This window comes from Mus musculus, chromosome 14 (genome assembly GCF_000001635.26).
Source record: "Mus musculus strain C57BL/6J chromosome 14, GRCm38.p6 C57BL/6J".
In the NCBI taxonomy this organism is placed as follows: Eukaryota; Metazoa; Chordata; class Mammalia; order Rodentia; family Muridae; genus Mus; species Mus musculus.
This window is the reverse complement of record NC_000080.6, coordinates 103966225-103981058: the sequence shown is the minus strand read 5'-3', so window position 1 is coordinate 103981058 and position 14834 is coordinate 103966225. Positions and strand designations below refer to the sequence as shown.

Genomic DNA, 14834 nt, shown 5'->3' with positions numbered 1-14834 from the left:
CCCTGGCAAGGCTGCAACTATCTGATCAGTTCATTTTATATGTAAAACCAGACCTCACTTTTCTAGAGCTACTGTGTTTCCTGCTGAGAAAGGCAGACACAGACAGTTTACCTGGCTTGCACACACACACACACACACACACATACACACACACACACACACACACAGAGAGAGAGAGAGAGAGAGAGAGAGAGAGAGAGAGAGAGAGAAAACAGGTTTCAGTGTAATTTTTTTTACTATTCCTTTATTTAAAGAAACTTGCTTAGCAATGGCTACTCTCAAGCAACCATTTGTGTCTCCTGAATGGCTGGATGAATTGGATGAAATTTTTTTCAGAGTTTAAGTTGTGAGAGGCCAGGAAAGTGTTTTAAGTGTAAATTTGAGGGGGAAGGGGGACATGATCAGGATGAGGAGGAACTGTTGAAGGGTGGACAACGACTGGGCTATAAAAAAAGATTAAAGAATATTTAATGGGGGGGGGGTGCACAGGACTGAATCCCTGAGGACCAGTAGAAAGGATGGAAACAGGCAACTTAGGGAGGTAGGAAGTGTGTGTGTGTGTGTGTGTGTGTGTGTGTGTGTGTGTGTGTGTGTGTGTTGGGGGTGCGGGTGGGGCTCTAGAATATACCAGAGACCTGGAGGTGAGAGGACTCAGAGGGAGGAACCTTAGAAGAAGTTCCCAACACTGGGGAGAGTCCACCTCCAGCAGAAAGACAGGGCATCAAGTGGAGGGATGGGGTTGCCATTCCACAGTAAAAAAACTAACCCAGAATTGTTCCTATCTAAAAGACCTACAGGGACAAAAATGGAGAAGAGCCTGAAGAAAGGAGATCCAGTGGCAGGTTCAAATTGGGATCCATCTCAAGAGGAGGCTCCAAGACTTGACACTGTTACTGAGGCTGTGGTGTGCTTACAGACAGGAGCCTAACATGGCGGCCTCCTAAGAGTCCCAGCAAGCAGCTGACTGAGACAGATGCAGATACTTACACCCAACCAATGGACAGAAGCTGGGATCCCCTGTTGTTGAATTGGGGAAAGCTGGAAGAAGTCAAGGAAGAGGGTGAACCCATAGGAAGACCAGCAGTCTCAACTAACCCAGACCCCTAAGGTTTCTCAGATACTGAGCCACCAATGAGGCAGCATACACCAGCTGATATGAGGCCCCCACCATATAGACAGCAGAAAACTGCCTGGTCCTCTCAGTGAGAGAAGATACACCTAACCCTGGAGAGACTTGAGGCCTTAGGGAATGGGGAGGTCTGGTGTAGTGAGGAATGGGAGTGGGGGTGTGAGTGGGGACATCCTCTTGGAAATGGGGCAGGAGATAGGGTCAGGAGAAATGTGATGAGCTACTATCAGAGGGTGGTCTGGGAGGGGGAATAAAGACTGGACTATTAAAAAAAGATTAAAAAGTAATAATAGTAAAGAAAAATGTGTAAATGTGAGCTGTAAAGGTCTAAGAAATTGAATTAGGCTGTGTAAAACAATGGGAAGTGTTTCAGACTGTGGCCCACCCCACCCCTGCTCTCTGTGCTATTGTTGAATTAAGACTGCAAGAGTTCAGAGCTTTAACATTAATCAGTGCAGTTCTGATAACTATTAATCCAAGTCTGCCATAACATTGGCATATCAGTCACAAGTGCAAATTTTTAAATTTCCTTTGGTTGTTTTCTAAATATAGACTTAAAAGTGCTTCTCACTCATGCTAAAAATTGTCTTGTTCAACTATACTTCCAGTTCTCTGGATACAAAGTGTTAATGCATTTAACCTAGAATCGTAGCTTTGGGTTCCCACACTTTTCCTACGATTCAAAAGTGTGAGTCTACTGACTCTTCTACAATGCACTCTTCAGTACAGATAACAGTGGTAATTTGTAAACTTTAAAAATTCTTGTAAGTTTCAGACTTGGATACAGCTGTCACAGGTCAAATGGACTGAAGACAAGTACTCCTGTCAATCAACAGACGAAGTTTCTCTCTGCCCCTCCCTATTCCTGAAAGTGGGCTTTCTTCCTCTTCCCTTGGTTTTGGGACTCTTCCACTTCCCCAAACCAGGAACCATGGACCTAGAAGTTTCAAGGGTACACCCAAGATAACAACTTTCCTTCCTCTAAGCTCCGTAACTTTACTTTCTTCCTCTTTCTCCTCTTCTTCCTCCTTTCTTCCTCCCCCTTCTCCTTAGAGCAGTCATGTTCTTATTCCTATTCAATGTGAAAATATTATTTCTCACTGAGCATGTTATAAATACCTTAGTGTCCATTTTCAGTATCTGTTAGGCAAAATTAATAGCTAATAGAGTAAGAAAGATTGCATTTATCCAAATTCAAATGATTAAACATCCTTAAAATAGAATCTGTAGATAGAGTGGATCTAATGTTAACATTAAAACATAGTTAGAAGACAAAAGGACCCCAGTAAAACCACAAAGACCCAGAGCATTACATAACTTCATGAGGCCCATGTCTTACAAGTTCCAAAAAGGACTAACAAACTTTTCTATTTTGTTAATGAGAGGCAAACAAAGCATTTTAGCAAGGAGGGATCAGTTGCTGCTGGCCTTTGAGGCTGGCTTACCCTGCCTGGGTTTTCTGAGGAAATACTGCCGGTGTGAACTTTCCAAATGTTCTTTGGCCCTAGGATGGTCGGAGGCCTTGCAAAGATGTCAAATGCTCTTCGTATAACCACTAGCCACGCTGCAGTTAGACAGAGAGCTGCAGCCTGCCACAGCCCTTTTATCTCATTTTCCTTTAGAAATTATATAGCCCTTTAAGAAACAGAAAACTTTCTTTTAATTGACAGTGTTGGAGCTAGAAATCTGGGAATATTTTCACAGTCCTTAAAAGCTTTCTGGCCTACATTTAGCCTTTGGAGATTGCCTTCCCCTGCCCTCCAATAAAGTCTGTCCTGCTTGTCAGTGTTGACCCCTTTGGTTAGCACATTGCCCTCCCTTGAAGCCTAGGACCCATCTCAAAAAAATTAAGGAGATAAGAGGCCGTATGAAAGCTCTTAAGATACTTCACATTTGGAGCAAACAATGGACTATTTACTTGCCTTATCTTAGGATGGGTGTTCCCTCAGTTCATTAGGGAAGGGCCAGGGTAGAGGAAATTTACACAAGGGACTGGGCCCCACAAATCTCCTAGGAAGTAGCTAGATCTTCAGGGTACCAGCCCCTGTGACCTCAGCCAAGCCAGCCAGACGCCAAACAGAAGATATTGTTTCAAGTAAACCTTTTCTCTTTATGTTGAGCCTGAGTGTTTTGTAACTGAAATGAGAGACATGTATGTTGGGGGGTATTGTTAAGGTTTCTGTATCATACGTGTATGGAAACAACTAAAGATTACTCAAAAGAAAGTAGAGTTTATTTTTTGAGGAGCTGATACAGTGTGGTAATTAGCCACTATCAACAGCATTTCTCAGTAACTCAGAGCAAAAAAAAAAAAAAAAAAAAAAAAAGCAACAAACAAACAAACAAAAGACTTATGGTGATAAAAAAGATTTGTAGATGCAAATCCTGACTGCGAGCTTTTGGAAAGGGGATGCAGAAGTGAGTCCGTTGGAAGCAGAGCTAGGATCAGTTTGAGGAGCACATTTGCTTCCAGGAGTTCTATCGTGAGTTAGAAGCACAAGCAAAGCTGGAGAGCTGGCTCGGGGCTTAAGGACACTGAATGCTTGCTCTTTCAGAGGACCTGGGTTCAATTCCCAGCATCTACATGGTGGCTGACAACTGTAACTTCAGTTCCAGGGTTTCCAATAGATTCACACATACATGCAGGCAAAATAGCAATCAAAAAAATATATACCTCTAGGCAGAGCTTTATAATGATAGAATAATTCAAATTAAAAAAGAAAAAGAAAGAAAGGCACAGGCAAAAGTTAAGGAAGCTGATGGTTATTGAGTGAGACCCAAAGGAGGCTCTGCTTCCCTGGGACGGTTCTTGTCCAGTTTGGGGGTCAAAGTTCTATTACTATGTGGTCACACTGCCCTTCGTGTGGTTTTTCATCCCCATTTTAAAATAAAATAGTTTCTAAGAAACCTAGAAGAAAGTAACCATAAAATTGTGCCTAGACGTTAACTCTAGAACAGTTTGTATTTTAAAGGAACACCAGAGGTTTTCTAGCCCAAGCCATGTCCTTGAAAGAAACTTTACAAAATAACATAAAAAATGGAAACTGATTGGGAGCTAGAAATAAAAACTCCCCCAGTGCTATCTGTTTTTGTTGATCCAGTTTCAAAATGGTGTTATAAAAGACTAAATCGTCTGACAAGCAATCTGCCGATCCGTTTCTGAAAAACAAACAATTCCACCAGATCAGACAGAAGAGCAATAGGAAGAGCCAAGAAAGGCTTAAGGGTCGCTACGAAGATAGAGAAAAATGTAGATAAGAGAACTGCTTTGTAAACTAAGCCGGAGAACCAGGGCTGTTGCACTGCATGGAAGAGGATTCTGGGATGCCCCCAAACTCCTGAGCGAGGAGCTATAGATAGTGAAGCTTCACTCCAGGGCAGAAGAGAGCATAGCTCTGAAACTCCAAAGAGTAGATACAACTACAGGACTAGATCTCAGAATAACCAATTTGAATAAGGAATTTAAAAACTAACTAGTGTAGTTTCTGTGAGCACTTACAGAAAGAGCAAAGCACCAGTGTGACAGAAGGTTTGAAAGTGCAGATGTAACACACAGGGCACAAAGGACACATGGACTGGAGGAAAATTGCTGGTAAAAGCAGTTGTACAGCTAGAAACGGGCTCACTAAAATATGACAGGGGATTGTAAAACAGCTTAATCAGTAAAAGGGGCTTGCCGCACAAGCCTGAAAATCTGAGTTTAATCCCTGGAACTCATGATGAAGGAGAGACGTGACTCTTCCATGTGGTTTTGGACCTCCACGTGTGTGGCATAGCATGCACAGGGATGATACTGGAGTACAACAAATAAAATGCTGAGTGACTTTAGGTGTGACTGAGGTCAACACCGTATTCAACAAGAACTTATGGTGCACATTCGGAAATTAGCATGCTATTTAGTATACAAGGGAAGCTTCACGTGTGTTTTCCGCAGAAGAGGTATGTGAACACTCTAAGAAAGATGTTTTACGCACGGTAAAATGTATATATTCAAGGACCTGGAAAGCACATGTAAGTGTGGGAGCTATCAAAGCAGCCAAGGTGGAGGGGCAGTCACTAAGGCTGGCGCGATGGTCATGTGGTTAAGAAAAAGTTTCTCTGAAGGAGGAATAATTGGAGACCTTCCTGAACAGGTGAATATGAATGTGTCTACTCATTCCTGGTTATAAGGGGTCTATTTTTAACATGCATGTTTATATATTGCTTTAAGGAAATACTCAATCAGAAATGTGTCCTTAAAGTAAGAAAAAGATTCATTTTTTAGCTTCTCAGTCCCACTTTATAAACAGTGCCTACTCTCAGAATACTTAGTATGATGTGTTATGTAGCTCCCTAGATAGACTGAGGTTCTTAAAGAAGTGCTGTGTCTTTTTGGCGCTAGATTCGTCACTTAACATGTTCTATTATTTGGGTAGTGGAATAATGACAAGATGGGTAAATGGCCATGCAAGTAGCCTAAAATGAAGAGGTTTTAGGAGCCTCTATATGGACAAGAAAAGTGACCCTCTCCAGGGAACAGCACATCAACTGTTTGTCGGTTGTCCAACCATCAGCTCGGACAACATATATACAACATATATATGTGGACTGAACAGGTTATGTTCTGGGATACATCTGTACGTGCATATGTGCATGCAATAGCAATTAATGAAAAAAGAAGCCGTGAATCAGAAGAAGAATGGGGAGGGACACACGGAGGGAGGGTAGGGGACAGACAAATATTGTGACTAAAGTGTTATCTCAAAATGATTTTAAAAAACAATGAATATCTAAATAACAGAATCATGGTAAATTCATACTTATATGTAAATGAAAAAAGAATCACTAGAGTTCGTATATTTTTAAATCAGTACTGCTATGAAAATGTTCATACACTTTCAATGAGAGCTACCTATCTCCTGGCTTCCTCACAGCAACACAAACCTCAATTCCTGTTCATTGCAGATTGGCAAAGACTTTGACCCCAGCACCCTGCTTTTAAACGTTCTTAGACTAATAAAGAAATATTTTTCAAACAATGTTTCCACGAGTGTCCTTAGTAACATTGAGATTAAGACAATGTTTCCACGAGTGTCCTTAGTAACATTGAAATTAAGACAATGTTTCCATGAGTGTCCTTAGTAACATTAAAATTAAGACAATGTTTCCACGAGTGTCCTTAGTAACATTGAAATTAAGTAAATCATTATTGACTGAATATCTACAGATGGTCAAAATTCCATAAAGTTAAAACATAAGCAGTAACTTAATCATTACAATACTCTGAGATGTAAAATTAAGGGGATCGTTATTGTTGTTTATGCAAAGATACTGACATTTATGTTTGAATGACTTTTCATAGTGTTAATAATAATTCAGCCTTTTAGGGTTTTCCCCTTGGACTCTACAGAGACAGGGGACATCAGACAGCTATGGCATTTTTCTATAACTTTGATACTAGGTCTACAAAATCAAATTTATTTTTGTTCATGGACAATGAAATGGCCTGGAATTATTAAAATAGTTTTAAGTGTTCTTGGAGTTCAGAAATTTTACTACTGCTTCTTTTCTTTGTATTTTGTTTATTTTCTTGTCCACAAAATTCTTTTAGTAGTTGTCTACCTGTATGATCATAAGGGCTCCAGGCACTGGACATAGTCACGCATCAGACAAGACCACAGCACTCGGGAATTTTGCTATAGGAGCCTAGCTTGCATGGCTTCCTGAAGCACATAGGATACAAGCTTTCCCCGCCTAGGGCTGCCTGTATGCATTGCACAAGAAGTTCATGGTTTCCTGTACTGAGTTTCTGCTGCTTTAACTCCACCTACACCCCCAGGGAGCCATACTTCAGGCCACCAACATCCTACACCAGGATCACACACAGCTCCTAGAAAATTTGTTCCAGGAGTCCCCCAGGGTCTTGCTGTCTGCAGAAGACCAGAAATTCCATGTTAAGGCCCAGCTTCGAACCTCAGGAACTTTATATGCTTCACAAGGGGGCAGGCCAGGGGACATAGACATCTCAACCCTAGTAAGACTTAGTTCTCTCCAAGCATTGTACAGGCCTCCACTGAAAGGAAAGACGCAGAGAGGGGGGAGGGGGAGAGAGGCATGGGGGGAGGAGAAGGGAAGGGAGAGGGAGAAAGAGAGAAAGAGAGAGAGGGGGGAGGGAGGGAGAGAGAGAGAGAGAGAGAGGGAGAGAGAGAGAGAGAGAATATGAGAGAGAATGACTCTTAGCAGCTTTACTGCTTACTTTTGAAAGGAGGGTCCTAGTGAATCTGGTTAGGTCCAGAGAGTTCCTGAAACTGTTGGTGTAGTTTGCCTCCCTGTTTAAAGACCTTCCCTGCAGAACAGAATGTTTAAATCTCAGGGAACTGTTACAACATGTTCTAATGTTGACTGCAGTGATGGCTTCTCTGTTCTTTGTGTATACTCACAGCCACGGGGACATTGCATACTGAGTGGATTCCATTTTAGTAAAGATATGGTTTGGGCATAGCAAGTTACAGCCCATCCGCACATGCTCCAAGATCTATTTAGACTGCCGAGAGAAAGATATTTCTCAGCCACAACGAGAATCATAGACTCGCCTGGGTTTACTCAGATAACTTGGCAAAGGACCTGTGGGAATTGGCCTTGAGGCGGATGCACAGCCAGTATTTTCAGTGACCAGTAGTGACAATGTTGGGATGGCATGTGACTTGTCACATTTCTTACTGTCTGCAGTAAACACTGCTGTCTCAGGGGCATGAACTGGGCATGTACGACCTTCCCAAGACTGGGGTGTGATGAACTCTTTAGTCCTGAGTGTTTTGCCCAAAACCTTATGCCTGTGAGCATAAAACTAGTAGGAAAAAAAAAAGAGAGAAAGATTTCAGATGGAAGAAATTAACTAGAAATGTCCCATCACCTCCATGGCCTTCTGTTTGTTTAGAACTGAACTTGTCAGGGGTTTACTGAAGAATAGAACCAATAGTGTGTATGTATTATATGTATTATAAATATGTATTCTAAATTGGCGCTAGTTGGATTGGCTTTCTGGATATGGACAGTCCAATAGTAGCCATCTGCATGCTGGAGAGGCCAGGAACATGAGTGAGAGCTGCTCAGTCCAAGAAGATGTATGTCTCAGCAGACTCAGTTCAGTGTTAAAGACCCACAGCATCCCTGGTTAGTCAGTAGTACTGACATGTTTAAAGGCCAGAGAAGCTGGTGTCTGAAGTCAATGGTAGATGGCAACACAATACATTTACTAAGAAAGATTGCAAGCTGCCGCCTCCCATCACCTTCCATCCACATGGGCCCTTTGGATGGTGTTGCATACATTAGCCACCTCTTTTCTCCGGGTGCTAGCCCCATGCCCTTTCTCTCTGAAAATACCGCTACAGACACTCAGAGGTGAGTTTCACATTTCCTAGTCCTCTCTTAATCCAGTCAGCTAGATCAAGGCCAACCATCAGAGAATACTCAGTTTCCATATGATAACTGTTTTCAAGAGTCATTTAAAATTCCTTTTAGGATGATGCTAATGTTCTAAGACTATATCGATAGTTTCTTCCCATGCCTGAGTTGTACGCACATGGATTAGGTTATATACCAGATTAGATTATAATATGCAATACTATGGGCAACCATGTAATTACAGTTCTATGTTATGAAATGTTACTCCAACATCCTCATCGCTTCACTTCTCCCAAATGGAGACCTGTCATCTGCATCTTTATCTGTACATGGTTGTGATAAAACTCAGTAAAGAAGCTTGACAGTCAGTTCTTGTCATTTTTTTTTTTAGTCTTTAATGAAAAAAGAAATTCTTCTGCAGAGATGATATCTATGGTTTTTAATGTATAGCCAGCTGTATGTAGTAGGGAGTGTTCACCTCGTAGAAAAGTTATGTCACTGGCTCTCCTCAAGAGTGCATTCATTCAATCAACTAAAATCACTATTCAACATGCGCCAGCCATGATGTGAGGCTTTAGCCAGGTAGGGATCAAAAAGACCATCCCATCTCTCCATAGACCACCAGGGTAACTCCGACACTTTAGCCAGGTAGGGATCAAAAAGACCATCCCATCTCTCCATAGACCACCAGGGTAACTCCGACACAAAGGACAATTTCACAACAGAAAATAGACATAGTTATTTAACAAAAAATTTATATGACACAGGAGCTTTCTAAACTGAGAAAGTGATATAGGAAAACAAATTTTATCCTAGATTCCATGAAGAATGGCTAACTGTAAAAATATGACTGGATAAAAAGACATTATTCTGGTTCTCTTTTCTTGGTGTGATAAAACACAGTGACCAAAACAAGCTCAGTGGAGATTTAGAGCAGAATCTGGAGGCCAGGGCCATGAAGGGATGCTGCTTTCTGGATTGCTCTCGGTCTCATGTGAAACTAGCTTTCTGATACATCCCAGGCACACCTTTCAAGGATGGTGCCATCTAGAGTGGACTAGTCCTTCCCACATCAATTATTAGTCAACACAGTCCTTAATCCATGGCCATTGGCATCTGATCCAGACAACCCCTCAATTGAGACTCTCCTCAGGGGACTGAAGTATCAAGTTGATAATTGAAGCTAAACATGACAGAGATGGTCTAAGGTCCATCCCCCAGGGAGGATGTCTTAGTTAGGATGTGATTGTTTTGAAGAGACACCATGACCATGGCAACTCTTATAAAGAACATTTAATTGAGGCTGGCTTACAGGTTTAGAGGCTTAGTGCATTATCATAAGGACAGGAAGCATAACAGCATCCGAGCCTGTTTGTTGTTGGAGACAGAACCAAGAGTTCTACATCTTGATGCAAAGACAGAAGAGGAGACTGTGTTCCTTACTGGAAGGAGCTTGAGTATAGGAGACCTCAAAGCCTGCCCCTATGGTGACACACTTCCTCCAAAAAGACCATTTCAACAAAGCTACACCTCTTAATGCTACCATTGCGTATAGACCAAGCATTCAAACAAATGAATCTCTGGGGGACACATCTATTCAAACCACCACTACCACAAAGGTGTAGGGCTCAGCAAGTGAAAGGTCTCCTCAACCCTTCTGTCTAGCATGCCTTGCAAGGTATAGAGTGGGATGCATGTCATATGAAGGTTTTCAGAAGAAGAGAAAAGAGGCCAGAGTGACATTTGTATCAACTGGTTGTTTTCAGAGAGAAAACAACCTTAAGAGAGAAAGAAATGAGGGCAGGAGAAGCTGAGGGCAGACATCTTGTTTCTAGGGCCCTTCATTTCAAAATATTCTGCATGCCAGAAGCTCGAACATGGGGTAGAATGTTCTGAGCCCCAACAGAAACTTGGCAGTATCTGAGACTTTGCCTTTCCATCAGCACAGTATATTGTGCTAATGCCTTCATTGCCCATTGCTACCTGTATAATTTGCTTCTCTTTCAGAAAAAGAAAAAAGAATGATCATGCCAAGTCTTTGTATTCAGAAGATTTTTCATTCTCCTTTCTCTTTGTATTTGTACAAAAGAATGAAGATGCAGCACACTGTATTTGTGGCATCACAATAAGGACACACTTGGATATAAAACTACCAATGTTTTTGATGCTTTTTGTTCTAAATTACTTATAAAATTAAAGTTTGTTTACAAAAGAATTTTCTTAATGCACAGTAATCAATTCCAGAGATGTTATTAGAGTTGCTTATTGCAAACAAAAGTTGTGAAATTTTGTTGTTCCAAACAAGAGTCAATACTCTATACAAAATTCCAAGAACTCAAGAGTTTCAGAGCAATATGCAAAGCACAGAAAAAGGATTAGGGAACAAATTTAATAGAGAAGGGGCAGGAAAACTGGGATCCTATTAATAAGTTAATAAGAGTAATACCATATTGTTATATGGTATTTATTTTATTTTTCCATTTATTTATTAATAAAATAATTATTAGTATTCATTTCTACTCAATTTATTATTTATTATATGTAATACTATATCCTATCTTGTTGACTTTCTAGAGACAGTCTTACTTCATTTTCCCTTTTTTAAAATAAAGCAACATTTTAAAATCTTCACTCTGTTTTTAATACATCGAGGCTTGAGTTTACTTTGTTTTATTTCACTAGATCCTAGCAATAAATATTTTTTTCCAGGTCACAGTTTGCTTTTGACATGCTGTGGCATTAAATTTCTTTGAGTATACATATTTTTGTAATTTGTTTTAATTGGTTCCCGGAATTGTTCTTACCCGATCAGAGGATAAATTCATAAGTAATATCTCTAGAAATTTCTAAAGTCTTAATTAATACTCCTTGTATTTCCACTAGTTATAAATGAAATTATATGGTTAGTCCTGAAATTTTTCTAAAAGACTTTTTATTTTTATTATTAATTCTGTATTCAATCATTTGTCGGGAAGGGGATAGGAGGTATACACCAGAGAACAGTGCCCATGACAGCCAGAAGAGTGTGCCAGATTCCCTGGTGCTCAGGTTAATAGGTAACTGTGAACTGCCGGGGCCTTGTGAACTGTCTGGCAACAGAACTCAGGGCCTCTGGAAGAGCAGTGTGCTCTCTCCACTTCTTGACCCCAGAGCCATTTCTCCAGCCCTAGTTCATGATTTCTTGAGCAGCACACTTAGTAAATTGGGAGAACTTTCCAAGCTAATGAAATGATAAGTGAGAAATGTAATATGAGCCTGTTTCTTCGTATCAATGGTCTCACTAAGTTACAAATTGCTGCCTGAACATCATATGTGGCTTTCTAAACACAGCTTCTTCTTAGGGGAGCTTGTCTCGCTTCACTCTTTCAAATTATAGAAGTGTCTCTCAACCTCAAATTATTTTAGAGTTATTAGCTTTATTTAGATACTCAAGCCCAGTTTCTATACAACTATTGGACTTGTAGCTTTGCACTTTGGGAAGTTTTTATATAGCCATAATATAACAGTTTTATGTATTGGGTAGGTGGACCCTCGGGCTTGTTTTGAGTCTTGCTCTAAGTGTCTCCATGTGAAATGAAATGATGGACACTGATATATGCAAAAGATCTATCAATCCATTCCAATGTTATTAAGTGCTTTGTTTTCTTAAATCATGCTATGTGCAGCCAAGCATAGTGGTGCAGGCCTGTTACTCACGCACTGGTGATGCTAAGGCAGGAGGATCTTGAGTTTTTGGCAGACTTTACTACTGAATGAGACCTTGTCTTCAAACAAAATAACACAAGGCACTCACTGACTGTAGGTCAAAGGTTTTGTGACTAAGCTGGTGTTTATGTTTCTCTTTAGGTAGCCTGCAGAGTACCTTCCCACACCAAGTCTCTAGACCCTAGGAGTGAAGGCTCTGGGTAGGCATCAGCTGGACTTCTCCATGTTCAGTTAGTTGTGTGGGTGTTGCCCTAGGCAACGTTGACCCTCCACTTTTCTGTCTGTAGAGAGCTACCACTGTCGTGACAATAGCTTATGCTTTTTGCAGATTTCCATGGGATCTTTGGCCAACAACTCAATTGAATACAACTAATCCAGCCACTAGAAGCCTCACCTGGCTATAATTTATAGCCAATTGAAGCTCCATATCCCCCATTCTTATTCTGATAGCTTCATATGTCATAGGAATTTTCCACTGCACATGATTGGTGTATTATCCTTCAAATGCCCCTTCCATTTTAGCTGTCTTTGCCCAAATTCACTCCCTTGACTATCTTTCCCTTCCCCATCTGACCCTCTTCTTCCAATCTCCACCTACCCAGTCCAGAATTTTCAGGAGTAGCCAACCAATGTCTACTTTGACTTAAGGTCTACACTATGGAACCGATACCCTACACTACTCGGGTTACCAAGAACTAGAGACTAGATAGCACAGAGACCTAGGGTAAAACCAAACACTTCTGGGGAAAAAAATCGTCAACAGATTATCTGAATAAATGTAGCACCTGTCGATAATAAATCTGATGGCCTATGCCTCAGGCAGGAAATGGAAGGTGGGACAATAAAGGATTCTGGGATAGTTCGAGGCAGGAAATTCACCCAGAAGATGTGATGAGACAGACACATGGCACTTGAGGACAGGTAACCAGTCACATGGCAGAGTGTAGATTAGAATAGATGAGTTATTTAAAGGTATGATCTAGTCAAAGAAGAGCCTAGCTATATGGCCAAAATATTTGTTAATATATTTTGAGTCTGCGTCTTATTTTTGTGAGCAGGGGATTGTGAGAAAGAACCAAACCTAATGTCTACAAAGTATCAATAAAATGAGTCCTGTGATATTCTGCTGAACTCATAGATCTGGGTCTCATCCAGTCACTATCAGAGAGGCTTTCTCCAGCAGCAGATGGGAGCAGATGCAGAGACCCTCAGGTAGACATCACTTGGAACGGAAGTTCCACACAGGTATTAGTAAATCCGACTGGACTGCATTTTTCTTCACCAGCCTTCTTCCCTCCCTCCGCCCTTTCTTTCCTCTCCTCTGTCCCTCCCCTTTCCCCTCCTTCCTCCCCTCCCTCCTTCTCTTCATTGTCTTCCTTTCTCACTCCACCCTCTCTCTCTCATTTTTTTTTAGTAAAATCTTTAGGTGGCAGAAGTAATCATTTACTCACTTAAAAACCACAATGCATCTCTTTCCCCAGGTCTGGAATGTCTCAGGAGCTTTAGGGAGTTGTGAGGGGCAAGTGTGCTTTGGAGGTAAAGCCAGCCTGAGGCCTGGTGCTGCCTTGTCTAACAGCTCTGTAGCCATGGTACACACACCTTCCTTTTGTTCTATGGTAGAGAGAAGACTTCTCCATAAAAACTCTCTAATAGGTCTACAGTTCATAATTATCTTCCTGAAGGTTTGGGGTTTGTTTCTTAAGTCATACTTAAAATGTTAACTGCAAGAATATTCTTATTCTTGATATTTTAATACCAGTCATGGACTGTGATAACATCATATCACTATTAATTTCTTAATTCTATTCTCTTTACCTATACATGTATATATAAATTAATTTATAACTTTTCCACCGATTGGTAAACAAAAGGAGAGACAGAGGCAGAGAGACAGAGGCAGAGAAGAAAGACAGAAACAGAGACAAAAAGACAGACAGAGACACACAGAGACAGAGACAGGCTGAGAAAAATGCCTTTCCTCTATGCTCCTCAAATTCTGAAATATATTTTCTCAAAGGATGCTGTATTCTTACATAATAAGTAAAGAAGCTGTTTCTATGGTCCACCCCAGTGCTTTATGTAAATCGATTTCCCGTGTACTCTGTACATAATACATCTGTATTATGATTGAGAATCTGTTAATTAATTATACCAGAGGGCAAAACTACAAAGGCCAATTTACATTCTCTTTGTGGGGTCCTGGATTCGTTCCTGAGAACCCAAGAGGAAAAGGTGCTACAGAGGATTTAATTATCAACAGTCACCCATTGCTTGTCCCAGGGGTTATAAGTGTGTGGCCAAGCTGCCTCATGGACATGGCCTGCTTGCCCTGTGGGAGCCTTCCAGGGTCAGGTGCAGGGGTTAGGGGTCATGTCTCCTATTTCACTACTGGCTCAGCATACTGACAGTCCTTGACTAGGGACAATTCCTCTTTCAGTTTGCCAACTATAATTGTGTGAAGCCCATTTCCATCAACAGGATCACACTTGAATTTGAACTTTTCTGTTTTTCGTCCTCTCTCTCTCTCTCTTTCTCTCTCTCTCTCCCTCCATCCATCCCTCCCTCCCTCCACGCCCCCCCCCCGTGTGTGTGTGTGTGTGTGTGTGTGTGTGTGTGT

General features: G+C 41.1%; 1 long non-coding RNA gene across 1 annotated transcript in view; it reads left to right on the top strand.

Annotated features, from left to right (window-relative positions):
- Nucleotides 1-3431, top strand: part of 4930432J09Rik (RIKEN cDNA 4930432J09 gene) — a 49515-nt gene extending 46084 nt beyond the window's left edge. Inside the window, exon 3 of the long non-coding RNA NR_045953.1 lies at nt 790-3431. This is a non-coding gene — a long non-coding RNA (RIKEN cDNA 4930432J09 gene). The remainder of the gene's footprint in view (nt 1-789) is intronic.
- Nucleotides 3432-14834: the final 11403 nt, after the last annotated feature.